Source organism: Dama dama, chromosome 21, assembly GCF_033118175.1.
Source record: "Dama dama isolate Ldn47 chromosome 21, ASM3311817v1, whole genome shotgun sequence".
In the NCBI taxonomy this organism is placed as follows: Eukaryota; Metazoa; Chordata; class Mammalia; order Artiodactyla; family Cervidae; genus Dama; species Dama dama.
This window is the reverse complement of record NC_083701.1, coordinates 44,397,952-44,413,809: the sequence shown is the minus strand read 5'-3', so window position 1 is coordinate 44,413,809 and position 15,858 is coordinate 44,397,952. Positions and strand designations below refer to the sequence as shown.

Below are 15,858 nucleotides of genomic sequence, written 5' to 3'. Positions count from 1 at the left end.
ATAGCTTTTTGAGAGGCAGGAGTGGGATTTTTGTTGCTGCTTTTGTTTTAAGAGAGAATGTGACAGTTGTGTACTCCCAGCTGCTTTCATTCAGAGCCAGACACTGAAGGTCAAAACCTCACACGGATGCATATTCCTTCTGGGAAGTCTCATTTGTCAGAAACACGCCAGTATGATAAGGGCTGGGAGGTGAAGAGTGTATAGTACAGTTCAGATATTAAATTTGCATTGCTATGAGAAAAAACTGTGACTCTTTCAAGCTTCCTTTTCAAGAAAGTGTTTTAAACTTTATGTTTCCATGCCTCTGGTTGGGTAGGGGCCTGTATTATTAGCTTTTGACAAAAGACAGAGTTGACAATTACTAACCAGTTATTTCTCACCCATTCCTAGAATATCCTTTGGGACCTTGAGTCTCACCTTTTATGAAGAAAGGCTTCAAGAACTGGAAAAGATAGAAATGGAATAAATTAGGAAAAAAAATTTTTTTTAAGTATTTTTAAAGCTTCACCAGAAATTGGGCTTCCCTGATGGCTTAGACAGTAAAGAATCTGCCTGCAATGTGAGAGACCAGGGTTCAATCCTTGAGTTGGGAAGATCCCCTGGAGAAGGAAGTGGCAGCCCACTCCAGTATTCTTGCCTGGAGAATTCCATGGCCACCTGGTGGGCTACAGTTCATGGGGTAGCAGAGTCAGACACGACTTAGCAACTTTCACTTTTTGAAATTGGGGGAGATGGCATTTTACTAGTTTTCTTTAATAGGGGGACCCTTTGTAGGGCCTAGATTATATGAGTGACCTTAAATGGGAATGGCCACATAGATTGGAATGCCGACACTGATTGTTAAGGCTCATCAACTCTTAGGGGAGAATCAGCTCCCCTTCCAACACACAAACACACGTACATACACACACAATGTGCACACATACACAGATGTGCATACATGCACATCTATAACGTGGTGTTAAGGGTAGTGGGCAGAGTGTCCATCGCTGAATGTCCTAGATGGCATGAGACTGCCACTGTTCTTGTGTTCCTCTTGTGTTACACTGAGGAGGGGGTGTCATACTGAAGCCTGCTTACATTTTCTTACTTTTTTCAGAAACATGGGGGGTGAGAACAGGCCATCTGATTTACTGAAAGAGAATAATATTAAATTTCTTGCTAAGAGGTTTGGAGATTAAAAGTTCTACCTGCTAAAATGGTTTAAAAGGGAAATTGAGGAAGGATTTTAGAATTTGTCAATTAAGAGTTCTCACACTACTCTTTTTTTTTAAGCCACAAGAGATCTGGGCAAGACCATTGACACATAATCTCTCAACCCAGTTACAGTGAGTTATAGTAAACTGGGAGTTACATGGTTTATCATAACTAACAGATAAGATCCCACTTTCTGTAAGATATCCATACAACTTCAATAACATGTATTTGCATCTACATAGTACCATGTCTCAGAGCTCGGTTTCCATTTCAAAGCTTCAGTGTCTATTCCTTCCAGAACATGGAAATTGGGAGGTCATGCATTTGACCTTTGCTTTCCAGAGCTAAATGGAGAGAAAGTGATACTGAAGTATCTGGCAATTCAATCCACTGAGTGGAAAATCTGAAATGTTCCAGGCTTCAACATTTTGTTTTCAAATTTACCACAGAGATTATTTTTTAAAGGTTTAGCTGCTATTGCCTCTATTACATAATGCTTGGTACTGCACGCTGCTGAGAATAAATGAGCACAAACATCAGCATTTCAAACATGGTTTCTGTGCTATGTGGGTTCGTGGGAACTACTTTCTGTGGTTATTTCTCCAGGCCACCCACCCCTGTGGCCTTAGGTCAGGAACTTCTTACCTGAAACTTGGCTTCCAAAAAATCGACAAGTATGGGCACCAGGCCCAAAGTGACCAACCACGCGGCTTGACCACATCACAGGGTGGGGTTTGAGGATTCAGTTTTGGGAACCTCCAGTTCTTGAGAAAGGAGAAGATGTGGTGTGAATGACTGTTCGTAGAACCTCAGATGTTGGCTTAAGATCCGTTGTTGCTGTTCCATCGCTAAGTCGTGTCCTACTGTTTGCGACCCTGTGGACTGTAGCCCACCAGGCTACTCTGTCCCTGGGGTTTTCCAAACAAGAACACTGGAGTGGGTTGCCTGTTTTCTACTCCAGGGGATCTTCCCAACCCAGAGATCAAACCCATGTCTCCTGCGTCTCCTGCCTCTGCAGGCGGATTCCTTACCACTGTGCCACCTTATTACAAACGATATTACTCCAGGATCCCTGGAGTAATGTCCTGGGATCCTATGTCCAGAAGACATAGACCGAGCTCAGGCTTCACAGATGAACAATGTTAGAAAATACCAAGTCTCCATCCTGGCTCCCTTGAAAGCCAATCTCCTTGAGAGCATAGTTTACGATAACTCCTCAACCTTACGTTCTTTCATCTCATTCTCTCATCATCCTGTTCTTTCCGTAACACAGTAGTATAGTTCACGACTGCACTGTGTCATGTCAACAGACCTCACTTGGATTGCTCAAACTATCCCAATGCCAGAGTCAGTGGACACTTATCAGTCCTTATTCTATTTAGTCTTTCTTTAGTGCTTGATGTAGTTGACTAATTCCTATTTCTAGTCAACTAGAAATGGTCTCCTTTCTTGATTTTGACAATACATAGTTCAGCATCTTCTCAATTCTCTTCTATTCAAGAATAATTTTATTGAATGACTTTTCTGCATCATGAAGTAATACAAAAAGTAGAAGTCATAATGTGTTCATTTATTAATCATTTTTTGCAGTCCTGGACATTGCCCTATGGTCTTTGATTTTGCAGAGGTACATAGAAAAGTGTTTTAAACCGTGGCTATTACACCAGTCTAATTGAATCCCAATGCTATCCCTGTCATTTGTTGGCTGTTTAGAAGAGAGGTCTGAGAGGGTACTCTGAGATGAAGATCAGTGTAGGATGTTTATTAAGGAGTGCTCTTGAGATCAAAGCTGTGGGGGTTAAGGAGGGAAGCAGCATTGGACAAAAAAAGAAGTAGAGCTATGTAGACTCCTATCAAACCAGACTTGTGGAGTTGTCTGAAGCTGATCTCACATGCTAGCAAAGTAATGCTCAAAATTCTCCAAGCGAGGCTTCAATAGTACGTGAACTGAGAACTTACAGATGTTCAAACTGGATTTAGAAAAGGCAGAAGAAACAGAGATCAAGTTGCCAACATCTGTTGGATCATAGAAAAAGCAAGAAAGTTCCAGAAAAACACGTGTGCTTCTGCTTTATTGACTATACCAAATTCTTTGACTGTGTGGCTCACAACAAACTGAAAAATTCTTCAAGAGATGGCAATACCAGACCACCTTACCTGCCTCCTGAGAAATTTGCATGCAAGTCAAGAAGCAACAGTTAGAACCAGACATGGAACAACAGACTGGTTCCAAATTGGGAAAGGAGTATGTCAAGGCTGTATGTTGTCACTCTACTTATTTAACTTATTTGCAGAGTATGTCATACAAAATATCAGGCTGGATGAAGTACAAGCTGGAATCAAGATTGCTGGGAGAAATATCAATAACTTCAGATGTGCAGATGACCACACCCTTATGGAATAAAGCAAAGAGGAACTAAAAAGAGCCTCTTGATTAAAGTGAAAGAGGAGACTGAAAAAGCTGGCTTAAAAGTCAGCATTCAAAAAACTAAGATCATGGCATCTAGCCCCATCACTTCATGGCAAATAGATGGGGAAACAATGGAAACAGTGAGAGACTTTATTTTCCTGGGCTCCAAAATCACTGGAGATGGTGACTGCAGTCTGAAATTAAAGGACACTTGCTCCTTGGAAGAAAAACTATGACAAACCTAGACAGCATATTAAAAAGCAGAGACATTACTTTGCCAACAAAGGTCTGTCTAGTCAAAGCTATGTTTTTTCCAGTAGTCATGTATGGATGTGAGAGTTGGACCATAAAGAAAGCTGAGCACCAAAGAATTGGTGCTTTTGAAATGTGGTGTTGGAGAAGACTCTTGAAAGTCCCTTGGCCTCTCAAGGAGAGTCAAACCAGTCAATCCTAAAGGAAATCAATCCGGAATATTCATTGGAAGGGCTGATGCTGAAGCTGAAGCTCCAATGCTTTGGCCACCTGATGCAGAGAACTGACTCATTGGAAAAGACCCTGATGCTGGGAAACTTTGAAGGTGGGAGGAGAAGGGGACGATAAAGGATAAGATGGTTGCATGACATCACCCACTCAATGGACATGAGTTTGAGCAAGCTCCTGGAGTTGGTGATGGACAGGGAAGCCTGGTGTGCTGCAGTCCATGGGGTCACAAAGAGTGAGACAGGACTGAGCGACTGAACTGAACTGAATTGGGATGCGCTTTCAGAACTGTTTCAAGCTTCGGAGGGACTTTGTAACCCTGCTTCTGCCAATTATTGGTTGTAAGTTTCCCCTGTGCTGTGTGCTGTACTGAGTTGCTCGGTTGTGTTCAACTCTTTGGGACCCCTACCAGGCTCTTCTGTCCATGGGGATTCTGCAGGCAAGAATACTGGAGTGGGTTGCCATGCCCTCTTCCAGGGGATCTTCCCAACCCAGGGATCGAACCCAGGTCTCCCACATTGCAGGCAGATTCTTTACCATCTGAGCCACCAGGGAAGCCTAGGCCTCCCCTGCAAAAGATATTATGGCTTTGAGCAATGTGGCTCTTTTCCCTTAGTGGGACTGGGAGCTAAGGGGTGTCCAATAGCAATACTGCCAGCCATTATAGCCATGTGTTCTGTTCCTAAAGGGGACAGGAAGTCTTGGCATAGCCTCACAGTTTGCATTACAGTAGCTCTATATCTATCCTTAGGGAAGTTATTTAAATTTTCTATGTCTCACTTTCTATAGCTATAATGAGAATAATGATAATACCTAACACATGTTTGTGTGATGGTTTAAAATTTTATTTGGCACATAGTAAGTGCCTGGTAAAATCAGGTATTGTTTAAATTCCATAACCACTCAACACAGCTAAAGAAATAAACATGCTACAGGGCTAAATTCAATAGATTGCCAGACTGTAATTGTGCCCACATTCAATCCATGAATTCTATTGATTCTTTGCTTTAAATATCCTACTAGTGATGTGTTTTCCAGTCCCAAAAATATTCCTTCCCTAGTTCAGATCCTTATTTGCTATTGTCTAGACTGATATCTTTGCTCTCAATCTTTCTCCTTCTTAAAAAATCCTTTAGAGATAGCTAATGCAGCCTGGCATGCTGTGATTCATGGGGTCGCAAAGAGTTGGACATGACTGAGTGACTGAACTGAACTGAATGATCTTTTATACAAATTCAAATACAATTATTTGGATTATCATAAAATCCCATTTCCGATAAGATGAAGTAGAAGTTTCTTAGATGGACAATCTCATTGTCTATTGCCACTCCCTTACATGTAGCTCTGGCTTTCCCTGGTGGCTCAGACAGTAAAGAATCTGCCTGCATCGCAGGAGATCTGGCTTCTATCCTCAGGTCAGGAAACTCCCTTGGAGGAGGCCATGGCAACCCACTCCAGTATTCTTGCCTGGAGAATTTCATAGACAGAGGAACCTTGTGGCCTACAGTCCATGGGGTCGAACAGAGTTGTTGGACACAACTGAGCGACTAACACTAACTCTATGTAACTCATTTCCCAGCAATAGCTAATTAATTTTATTGACATATAGTTGATTTACAATGTTGTGCTAATTACTTTTAACTCTGGGACCTTAACCAATTGTTTTGTGAGTTTAACTTCTCTCCACAGCTAAAATCTCTTCTAGGAAGCTGTCTCTGCCTCAAATACATGAGTGCAGAAAAACACACAGATCTTTCTTTCTCTATCAGTGGAAAAATTACTTTCTCTCTCCTCTATGTTATCCTGCCTTCTCTATCAGCCTCTGGATTAAAGTACTTAACATTACTGTCCATAGTATCATATGATGAGCCCTGAGATTGGACAGTCCTAGGTTTAAATCCTAATTCAACCCTTATTAGTGAAGTGATCTTGAACCAATTATACCCCTGATTTCCTTGGCTTACCCTGGAAGTTCCTTGTCAAGATTAAATAAGAAAATGTGTACAAAGTGCACCAAGTATGTTCACAGTATTAATAGATATGAGTACTAATGTGGTTGCCTGCATGTCTCCTCCATTTAATTATAAGCTCCTCAAGAGAAGGAGTTTGTCTTATACATCTTTGTTTGCTTGACATCTAGGAGAGTGTCTGGCGCATTAAATGAATAACTGCTGGATACACAGCTAAGGCAAAAGTTTGATATGTATCATATATCATACTGAAATTTCACAGTGGTGTAAAGGACAAATTTTTGGAAAAAGTGAAATGTCAAGTGTATGACACAGAAACTTAAGATGTTGTTATCTCTATTTTAAAATGAGAATGCTCCACAGTCTTCTTTTTAAGATAGTGGAAGTAATTTCAAAGGTCAATTCATATGTGGTCTTGTCATCTCAGGTAGATAAAATTATTTTTTTCCTGATGACAGTAATAAAAATCACAGTAACTAATTATTGGTAGTGTGGTATTCATTCATTCATTCAAAAATTATTTGAATGTTAATAATACTAGGTACAAACAATAAAAGATAAACAAGGACAAATCTCTGAGCATCAATTTCTATCACTAAGATAGACGTAATAATGGTAGTTCCTTCACTGGGGTTATTGGGAGAATCAAATAAGTCAATATGTGTAATGAGCTTAGAATAAGTCTTGGCACATAAGCAGTACTCATTATATAATTGTTTTGAAGTTTTTGAGAAAATATGGTCCTTTCCATCAATACATTGCCAGAGAAGATCATCTAACACAAAGCCTATTTTACAATAAAGTGTCAAATATCTTAAAAAAAAAATACATTGCCAGAAAACTCTGAACATATGAAAGCATGCCTATGAAATTGATCATACTTCATATTATATACAATGACTACCCTACCACTCATGCACAATTCTGAGTTATTGTGTACAAAAGCATTTATAATTATTCATCCTGTATTTTATATGAAGCTTTCAAAATTCCACTGATGACTCTGGGATGGAAGGATGGAAGTTGTGAGAGAGCATCACATCATGTTGGGTTCTAACCATCACAGATGGAAACCATATTTAAAGGTCCAGTGTATTCTTTGGAAAGAAAGACAGAGGGTGGTGCCAGAGTTGCATCATATTCCAGACCAGATTAAAGGTCTCTGGAGTTGTGGTTGTGCACACCCTGTTTTATGGTTGTGAGTATTCACTCCACGGCCAATGGCACATGGAGCTTCATCCAGCCTTCCATCTCTAAAATATGTACGCTAAATGCAATAACACATAGCAGTAACTAATTATCTATCACAAGGGTCTGGGAGGTTCTCACTCATGAAAACTAATCAACTGAGTGCTCACTCTCTGCCAGATATTAGGATAGACATGAAGGTACCAATAAGAAAAAAACATTCTCTAGCCAGGAAATTTCCAATTAGTGGAGGAACGAGACAAGTAAAAAATTCCAAAACAGTATAATAATAGAGGCATATGAAATTCACAGCAATGAGACCTGGGGAGTGAGGTCTGTTAAATACAGAGGAAGCTGCCTACAGGGAGGAATAACCTGAGCTGAGTTTTGAAGAGTAAAAAGAAGTTAATCATCAAACTAGATAGTGTCATGAGAAGAGCATGATTAGAAGAAAGGCCAGAAATCTTTAGCATGTTTGGAAAACTACAAGTATTTCAGCATTTGAGGTCAAAATAGTTGGGAATTGAGGCTGAAGAGGGCTCTTTTGTCTTGTATGGCTTGTGGCAGAGTTTAGGCTTTTTTTCTGTGGACAGTTGGGGTCCATGAAAGTTTTTTGACAAAACAGAAAGATGATCTTTGTTTTGTTTTGTTTTGTTTTAGAGTGATACCTCTGGCTGTAGCAAGGAAAATGGGGAGCAGGGAGCAATAGGAGATTCTTAAATAATTCAAATGATAAATGATGGTCAACATTTATGTCATTATGATGAAGATGGAGCAGTGGGGTAGACTATATACGGATAAGAGTAATAAGACTTACAGGACTAAGTCACTGATTAGCTTGAAGTGTTGGATGAAAATGTAGAAAAGTAGTAGTTGAAGAAGATCATGCAACATTGTTCATCAACTTTATACCAATTAAAATTAATTTAAAAAGGAAAAGATCACCATATTTCTGACATAGCAAATCAATTAGTGAATAGTGATGCTGATGACTGGTCATGGGACATGCAGTTGAAGGAGATAGTTAAAGGAGATAAAAGCAAAACCATTTACAGAGGGACTTCCCATTCTCACATGTCTTACTGCAGACCTTTTCTCCTTGATCAGTTAGAAGTTAATCCAAAAGAAGTGTAAATAGGAAGAGAAATTGTGTATTATGTATGTTACGTTATGTGCATGCATGCTCAGTTGCCTCAGTCTGACTCTGCAATACCTTGGACTATAGTCCACCAGACTCCTTTGTCCATGGGATCTTCCAAGAGTGAAAATGCTGGAGTGGGTTGCCATGCCCTCCTCCAGGGATTCGACCCAGGAATCAAACCTGCATCTTCTGCTTTGCAGGTGGATTCTTTACCCACTGAGCCACCTGGGAAGCCCATATTACGTTATATTTGACCTTAATTCAACTTACAATGAAATTGAGCACTCATAGAGGGTAAATGTAATTTAAAAACCCATATGTGTATCACATCTTAGAGAACAGACTTTGACCTGAGAACATTATATTAATGAGGATGATGATAACATATTAACTTGGCACTTACCATGTATCAAGCACAGCATTAACCTCTTCACAGTCATCACAGAACAAACCTATAAGACAAGTACCATTGTTCCCACTTTACAGATGGAAAAATTTGAGATTTAGAGAGTTTGCTTGCCCACTGATAAGAAGCTAGCTAGGATTCAAAATAAAGTCCTCTCATGTTGTGGAATGAGCAGAGGGTCAGAAATTCAGAAATTTGGTTTAGAATCCTCATTTAGCAATTTATTGGCAAGGCAGTAGTCATGACACCCTTCGTCTGTAAAATATGAGTTGAGGGATGGGTTGCTAGGGCAGGGAGAAATTGGAAAAGTTGAAATTAAAGAACTCTGTAGCCCCTTCAAGCTTTGTGTTCTGTGGTTTGGGCTGTATAATGGAGTATTCATCCTGAGAGTGACTCTGAGCTCAAAGGGATATGGTAACTGATCCGCACAATCTACCGAGAGGGCAGGCACGTCACCAAAAGGAACGCATGCCATTGCCCAATCAGTGTGGTCGTTGGTTTAATCCTTGCATTTATTAAAAGCCCTGTCCAAGATTCCCATGGCTGTGGTTTTGTACTCAGCCTGAGACAGTACTTGGATTATTGCCCTTTTGTTCATAGGCAAAGAAGTGAGAGGAATTTCTCTGGAAAAGGAAAATCTCATTCTCTTGTAAACAAAGGTCTTCTCGGCCATGGCCTGTGTTTTAAAACAATTCAGAAAGGGATTTTTTTTTATATATTTCAATATTTTATTCTGATCATATCTTGTGTTGAAATATATTACACAGAAAGATGCTTTTGTTCATTATTTTGTACTAACTGAGAGAGAAAGGTGTCCTCAGTATCTCCTTGTCTCTTATGCTCTAACTAGTAATATCACCTTTTTTTTCCTCTTTATTTTATACTGAGGTGTAGCTGATTAACAATGTTGTGAGAGTTCCAGGTGAACAGTGAAGGGACTCAGTCACATATACGTGTATCCATTCTCCCCCAAACTGCGCTCCCATCCAGGCTGCCACATAACCCTGAGCAGAGTTCCCTCTGCTCCACAGTAGGTCTTTGTTGGTTATCCATTTTAAATATAGCAGTGTGTACACGTCGATCCCAAACTCCCTAACTGTCCCTCCCCGCCACCCACCCCCCACCTCAGCAACCATAAGTTCATTTTCTAAGTCTGTGAGTCTCCAGAAAGGGACTTTTTGTGATGCATTTGCTTGAATTTTGTCATCTCTCTTTCACTTTGTAGTTCTGTTGCCCAAATATGGAACAATAAAAACCCCTCTCAGTAGAGGTTTGGAGAGTCTGAATATTTCCAGGAAAACCCATAGAAGGGTCTTTTTCAAGCCACAGATAGGGGCAGAAAAGTAGGTGAGTAGAACTATCAGAAGTTACTAACTTTGGTTTTTTAACATTGGGATATGTACTGCTGTTTCATTTTGGCGGCAGGAGAGTTATTGGGTCTTTTGGGTAAGTCACTTTCTTTAGAGATAAAATGGTGGCCAATTTGGTGATTTAAAGCTCTGCAATGTTAGTCCTGCTAACCTCCAGTAGTACTAAGCTCTAACTATAAAGTTAGGGCTTCCCAGGTGGCACAGTGGTAAAGAATCTGCCTGTCAATGCAGGAGAAGCAAGAATTGCCTGTTGGATCATTGGGTTGGGATGATCTGCTGGAGTAGGAAATGTCAACCCACTCTAGTACTCTTGCCTGGAAAATTCCATGGACAGAGGAGTCTGGCAAGCTACAGTCCATGGGATCACAAGGAATTGGACATGACTGAGTGACTAAGCATGCAAAAAAAAAAAAAAAAAGTTAATCCTGTTCTTGGGATTTAGAAGAAAAGACGTGTACACTGAAAACAAGCACTGGCTCTGCCATTTATTAGCTATGTCAATCCCAGATAATATTCCTGAACTTCCACTTCTCATTTGTAAAATAGGAATCAAAATCTTTATTTCAAAGATTATCATGAGGTTGAAAGGCAATAATACATGTAATGTACTTAGTCCAGTGCGTGGCTATAGTTTAATAGATGAGAACTAATTGCAATAGGAAAGACTAGTATTTTGAGTTCAGTTCAGTTCAGTCACTCAGTCGTGTCCAACTCTTTGCAACCCCATGAACCACAGCACGCCAGACCTCCCTGTCCCATCACCAACTCCCGGAGTCCACCCAAACCCATGTCCATTGAGTCGGTGATGCCATTCAACTATCTCATCCTCTGTCATCCCCTTCTTCTCCTGCCCTCAATCTTTCCCAGCATCAGGGTCTTTTCAAATGAGTCAGCTCTTCACATCAGGTGGCCAAAGTACTGGAGTTTCAGTTTCAGCATCAGTCCTTCCAAAGAATATTCAGGACTGATCTCCTTTAGGATGGACTGGTTGGATCTCCTTGCAGTCCAAGGGACTCTCAAGAGTCTTCTCCAACACCACAGTTCAAAAGCATCAATTCTTCGGTGCTCAGCTTTCTTTATAGTCCAACTCTCACAGAGTTAGCAGAATACTAATAATATAGTATTCCCTGTTCATTGGGCAAGATCTCCTACAAAATATTTTCTTTAACCTTGTTTATTTAGCCTCTTTGCAGCACACATGAGTAACAATCACAGCAGATACTGTGTCAATAAGCAAGCAGAATGGAAAATAATTAATGTAATGTGCTTGTGTGCGTGGAAGTCTCTATCAGAAATTATAGTGCTCATGATCTGTATTCTCCTAGAATGAAATTAAAGCTCACAATGGCTTTGTATGTGCATTAGCCATTATTTTGTACTTTCAGGAATATTTGCTATCTCTAGTTTGTTGTGATTATTTGTGAAAAGCAGAAACAGGAAGAAGAGATATGAAACTGTGCTGGATTAATAAGAGTGCCCAAGGCATGGACAGAATATTATTGTACTTCACACAAAAATAGGGTGACCCAGCTGAGCTCAGATATCAAACCTATCTGTACCCAGGAGGATGTTAATTTTCAGTGAAAACTCTTGGATAGATGCCAATAAATTCTGGGAAAAGGAAATAATATTATACAGACTCCTTCTCTGAGATCTTTGATGTCCAGAGAGAAACCCTTTTTGAAAAGACAATTATTTTCTCCTTTGGCTCATCTTTGAGGATTGCTGCAGCTGGGTCATTTTGTACCCAAAGACCACCACAAAGTTCAGAGAGTGTAGGAGGGGCCTTCCCATTAAATCTTTGGTCAACCATTCACATTTTCCAAAAGTTAGTTGACAATTACAAGGTTTGGGGACTTTCAGTTATAATTGTATTGCAAAAATAATAAGAGAGGAACCAGGCAGAGGTTATGTTAACAGGCCCTTGGTGGCTGTCAAGGACATGTGGTTCAGCCTTTGAAGTCAGTTTCAATATATTTTCATGTGAAATAAGTGGAGTAAAATGTTGCCATTTCAGATTTCACAAGTAATATTGTTTAATGTACTGGTGTTGTTTCTTGTAAATTTGTTTTAGGGAGCTATTTTATTTCCTCTGACTACTATTTCAGAACTCCTCTATTAAGTGAAGCAAAACAGGGGGTTGAAATTACATCTCTATTTCTGTTTTTATGTTACTTAAAAAAATTAATTCAAGCCCTTGTTGTTTTCTTTTTAAATAAAACAGAAACAAAAAGCTAAAAGAATGTAAAGTAACAGTCTTGTTTCCCTAATCTCTCTTCATATCCCTTTCAAAATTTCTTTTTTTATACGTCCAAAAAAATACAAAACCAAATTTTATGTGTAGACCCACTCATGTAGCAGATACACTATATTGTGTATTTTACCCAAATAGAAATATAAAATACTATAGAGTACTTTGATTTCTCTCTTAACATTTCTTGGAGACATTTCAATATTATTATATATAGATCTTTGCATTCTTTTTAATATTTGCAAGTCATTCTATTGTTTGAATGTACCATAATATATCTAACCAGTGATTTCTGTATCTTGTTATTACAAATACTACTGTAATGGACAGGATAAATTCCTTACATGGCATTTCTTGGATCAGTGCATCTTGTTTTGACAGATTAATAAAGTTCCTACTAAGAGTATGTGTGAGTGCTTGTTTTAGGCAGGTATTCTATTGTCTGTGTGTGTCTTCCTCTATACCGGGTTGAGGGTGTGGTATCAATCGATGTAAGCAGAATAAGTAAATAAAGAATAGAAACTTGGATACAACAAAGGTGTTAGTCAGGGTCCCACCAGGGAACAGAACACCCACTCAAATGAGAATAATTTAAGGATGAGTCATTTACAAAGAACTGTTTATAATGATGCAAGTGGATAGACGGGAAACCCATGGAATCATGCAGTAATCTTCAGGTGGTAAATAGTGGCTGAGTTACCACCTCTGAGGCATAATGGAGAGAGGAGGGAGCAGACATTGGACTTCAAGGGAAGTCACATAGAGAAGTTCACCTTGAGAGGAGTTGTACATGGCCTTATGTTGAGGGCCAAGGCATCATGAGGGTCCCCTTTCCCACAGTTTCCTGGGGGCAGGGGTCCTATTGGCTTAGCGAAGCAGAAGTCAAAGCCCATGCTCTTCAATGGGGTCCATACCAGTCAATTTCTCAATGCAAACAGGATGGTTATAAAGGATGAAAACTACAGCAGCTTCCCACTAGCTATCTATTTTATACATGATAGTGTATACATGTCAAGGAAGCTCAGCATGGTGCTCTGTGATGATCTAGAGGGATGGAGTTGGGGGTGTGGGAGGGAGTTTCTAGAGGAAGGGGATATATGTGTACTTATAGCTGTTTGATGGTGGTGTACAGCAGAAATGAACACAACACTGTAAAGCAATTATACTCTAATTAAAAAAATATCCTATGACAAACCTTAAAGGCAAACAATATTAAAAAAGAATGGATATATATATATATAACAACCAAATCACTTTGCTGTATAACAGGAGTTAGCAACAACTGTAAACAGCGTAAGTTGAACAATTGTAATTTACAATGAACAATTGTAAATTATTTACAGCATTGTTAAAATTAACATTTGTAAACAATTTACAACATTGTAAATCAACTATACTTCAAAAAAAATAAATTTACAAAAGAGTGAAAAATAGATCTGAATAGGGCAGAAAATTAAAATCACCCCAACATAAAGATGATTTCTATCACTCCTGATTTCCAGAATGACTCATCCCAAACCAGATAAGGACCTATACAACCTGAGCATATATCTAGGGGCAGAGTCTTTTTTTTGGAAAGTATATCTCCTTATTAACCAAATATTTTATTTTGTGAGTCATCTGTAGGGAGGGACCATATCTAACTTATTCATCACACTTTTAGCAGAGCCCAGAACAGTGCCTGGCACAGATGAAGCACTTAATAACTAGTTATTGGGCAAATAAATGCCAGAAAAAAAGGATCTTATTTCTGAACTTGACATTTTATAATGTTGTTTAAGCCAATTTCTTCATTTTATTTTCCTATGACTGGTGGTGGGAAATTCTCTTCTAGAGAATGGTGGGGCTCTCCTGCTTTCACGAGAGGCCAGCCCTAGAATTGAAGTCACACCAGCGTGGTTCTTCCTGTATGGTTAGTTCCAGGGTACAGGGTTTCGCTCACACACAGAGCACGTGTATGTGTGCATAGCTGCTCGGTCGTGTCCGACTCTTTTCCACCCCTATGGACTATAGCCCGCCAGGCTCCTCTGTGCATGGGATTCTCTACGCAAGAATCCTGGAGTGGGCTGCCATGCCCTCCTCCAGGGGATCTTCCCCACCCAGCGATCAAACCCTCATCTCCTCTGTCTCTTGCATTGCAGGCAGATTCTTCACCAGATGAGCCATCAGGGAAGCCCACACAGAGCATGGTTGACGGGAATAATTACAGACATATAAACAGCATTCGAGGTGATGGGAGGTTTCCATTCCTACTCTTTCCAAAGTATTTTTTCCCCTTCAGGTTTATTGAGATTAAATTGACAAACAAAATTGTGTATATTTAACAAGTACAATGAGATGACTTGGGACATTGTTACCACAGTCAAATTAATTGACACAATTCATCACCTTCCATAGTTACTATAGTTACCACAATGTCCATTAGCTCCTCAATCTGCAAAGGGTTCTGAACTCTCAGTTGATCATCTCAAACATCTGTTCACAGTATGAACTTCCTTGGTAGAGATTTCTTTTGCCCCTGTACATCTAGATTATTATTCTTGGAAATCTTTGAATATAATTGACACTCATTCCATTAAAGCTGTGATCACATTGAACTGTATTTTTTTCCTGTTGAATGACTTTGTTAAATATAAATTTTGTTGTCTAGCTGCCTGAAGTTTCAGACCCTGCCTTTTTCATCATGAAATCCACAGCATGAATCTCGGCACTTAATAGATGCTCAATAATTAGAAGCTGAATTTGTTCAGGTCAACATTCTTCTTTCCTTTTCTAGGCTCTTCTGGACACATTCCTAGACTTCGGAGATACAGCAAGAAAGTCGATTCTCACTCTTTTCTGCTACTGAACAGAGAGCATGAAAATGACCATGGTAAGACAGGATAAACTTGGGCTTTAATATGAGACCAACCAGAGCTCACATCACAGTTTTGCCATTTCTAGCTTGATAACCTTGAGTTATCAACTTCTTGAGTTATTCAGCTTCTCTGAGGTTACTGAGAGAATGTAATAAGTTTATGTACACAGTAAATTCACTGACATGAAGAAATACTAGCTTCCCTGCTTCTATCACCCTCTTTTCCCTTAAGGGCCCCCAAAACTGTGCTCTGGTTAAAGTCAAATGATGGGACAGTGGATTCAAATGGGGGCATTTAAAGACCTTTTTGTAATTTTAGAAAAATTCATGGCATGATGGGAATCAACATTCTTCCATTAAACTTTCCTTTCCATGAGATGTGGAAACTTAATCCTAGTATTGCTTACTTCTATGTGTTTATTTTTTGGCCACACCACACAGTATGAGGGATCTTAGTTCCCCAGCCAGGGCTCGAACCCATGCTCCCTGCAGTGGAAGCTCAGGTCTTAACCACTGGACCACCAGGGAAGTCCCAATCTTAGTACTACATTAAATGAACAACTGAACAAAATACCATAGGAATTCATG

General features: G+C 39.6%; 1 protein-coding gene across 1 annotated transcript in view; it reads left to right on the top strand.

Moving 5' to 3' along the window:
* The first annotated feature begins 15,241 nt into the window (after positions 1 to 15,241).
* COLEC10 (collectin subfamily member 10) overlaps positions 15,242 to 15,858 on the top strand; it is a 76,274-nt gene continuing 75,657 nt past the window's right edge. The window contains exon 1 of the mRNA XM_061123565.1: positions 15,242 to 15,285. The gene's annotated coding sequence lies outside the window, so the exon portion shown is untranslated. The remainder of the gene's footprint in view (positions 15,286 to 15,858) is intronic.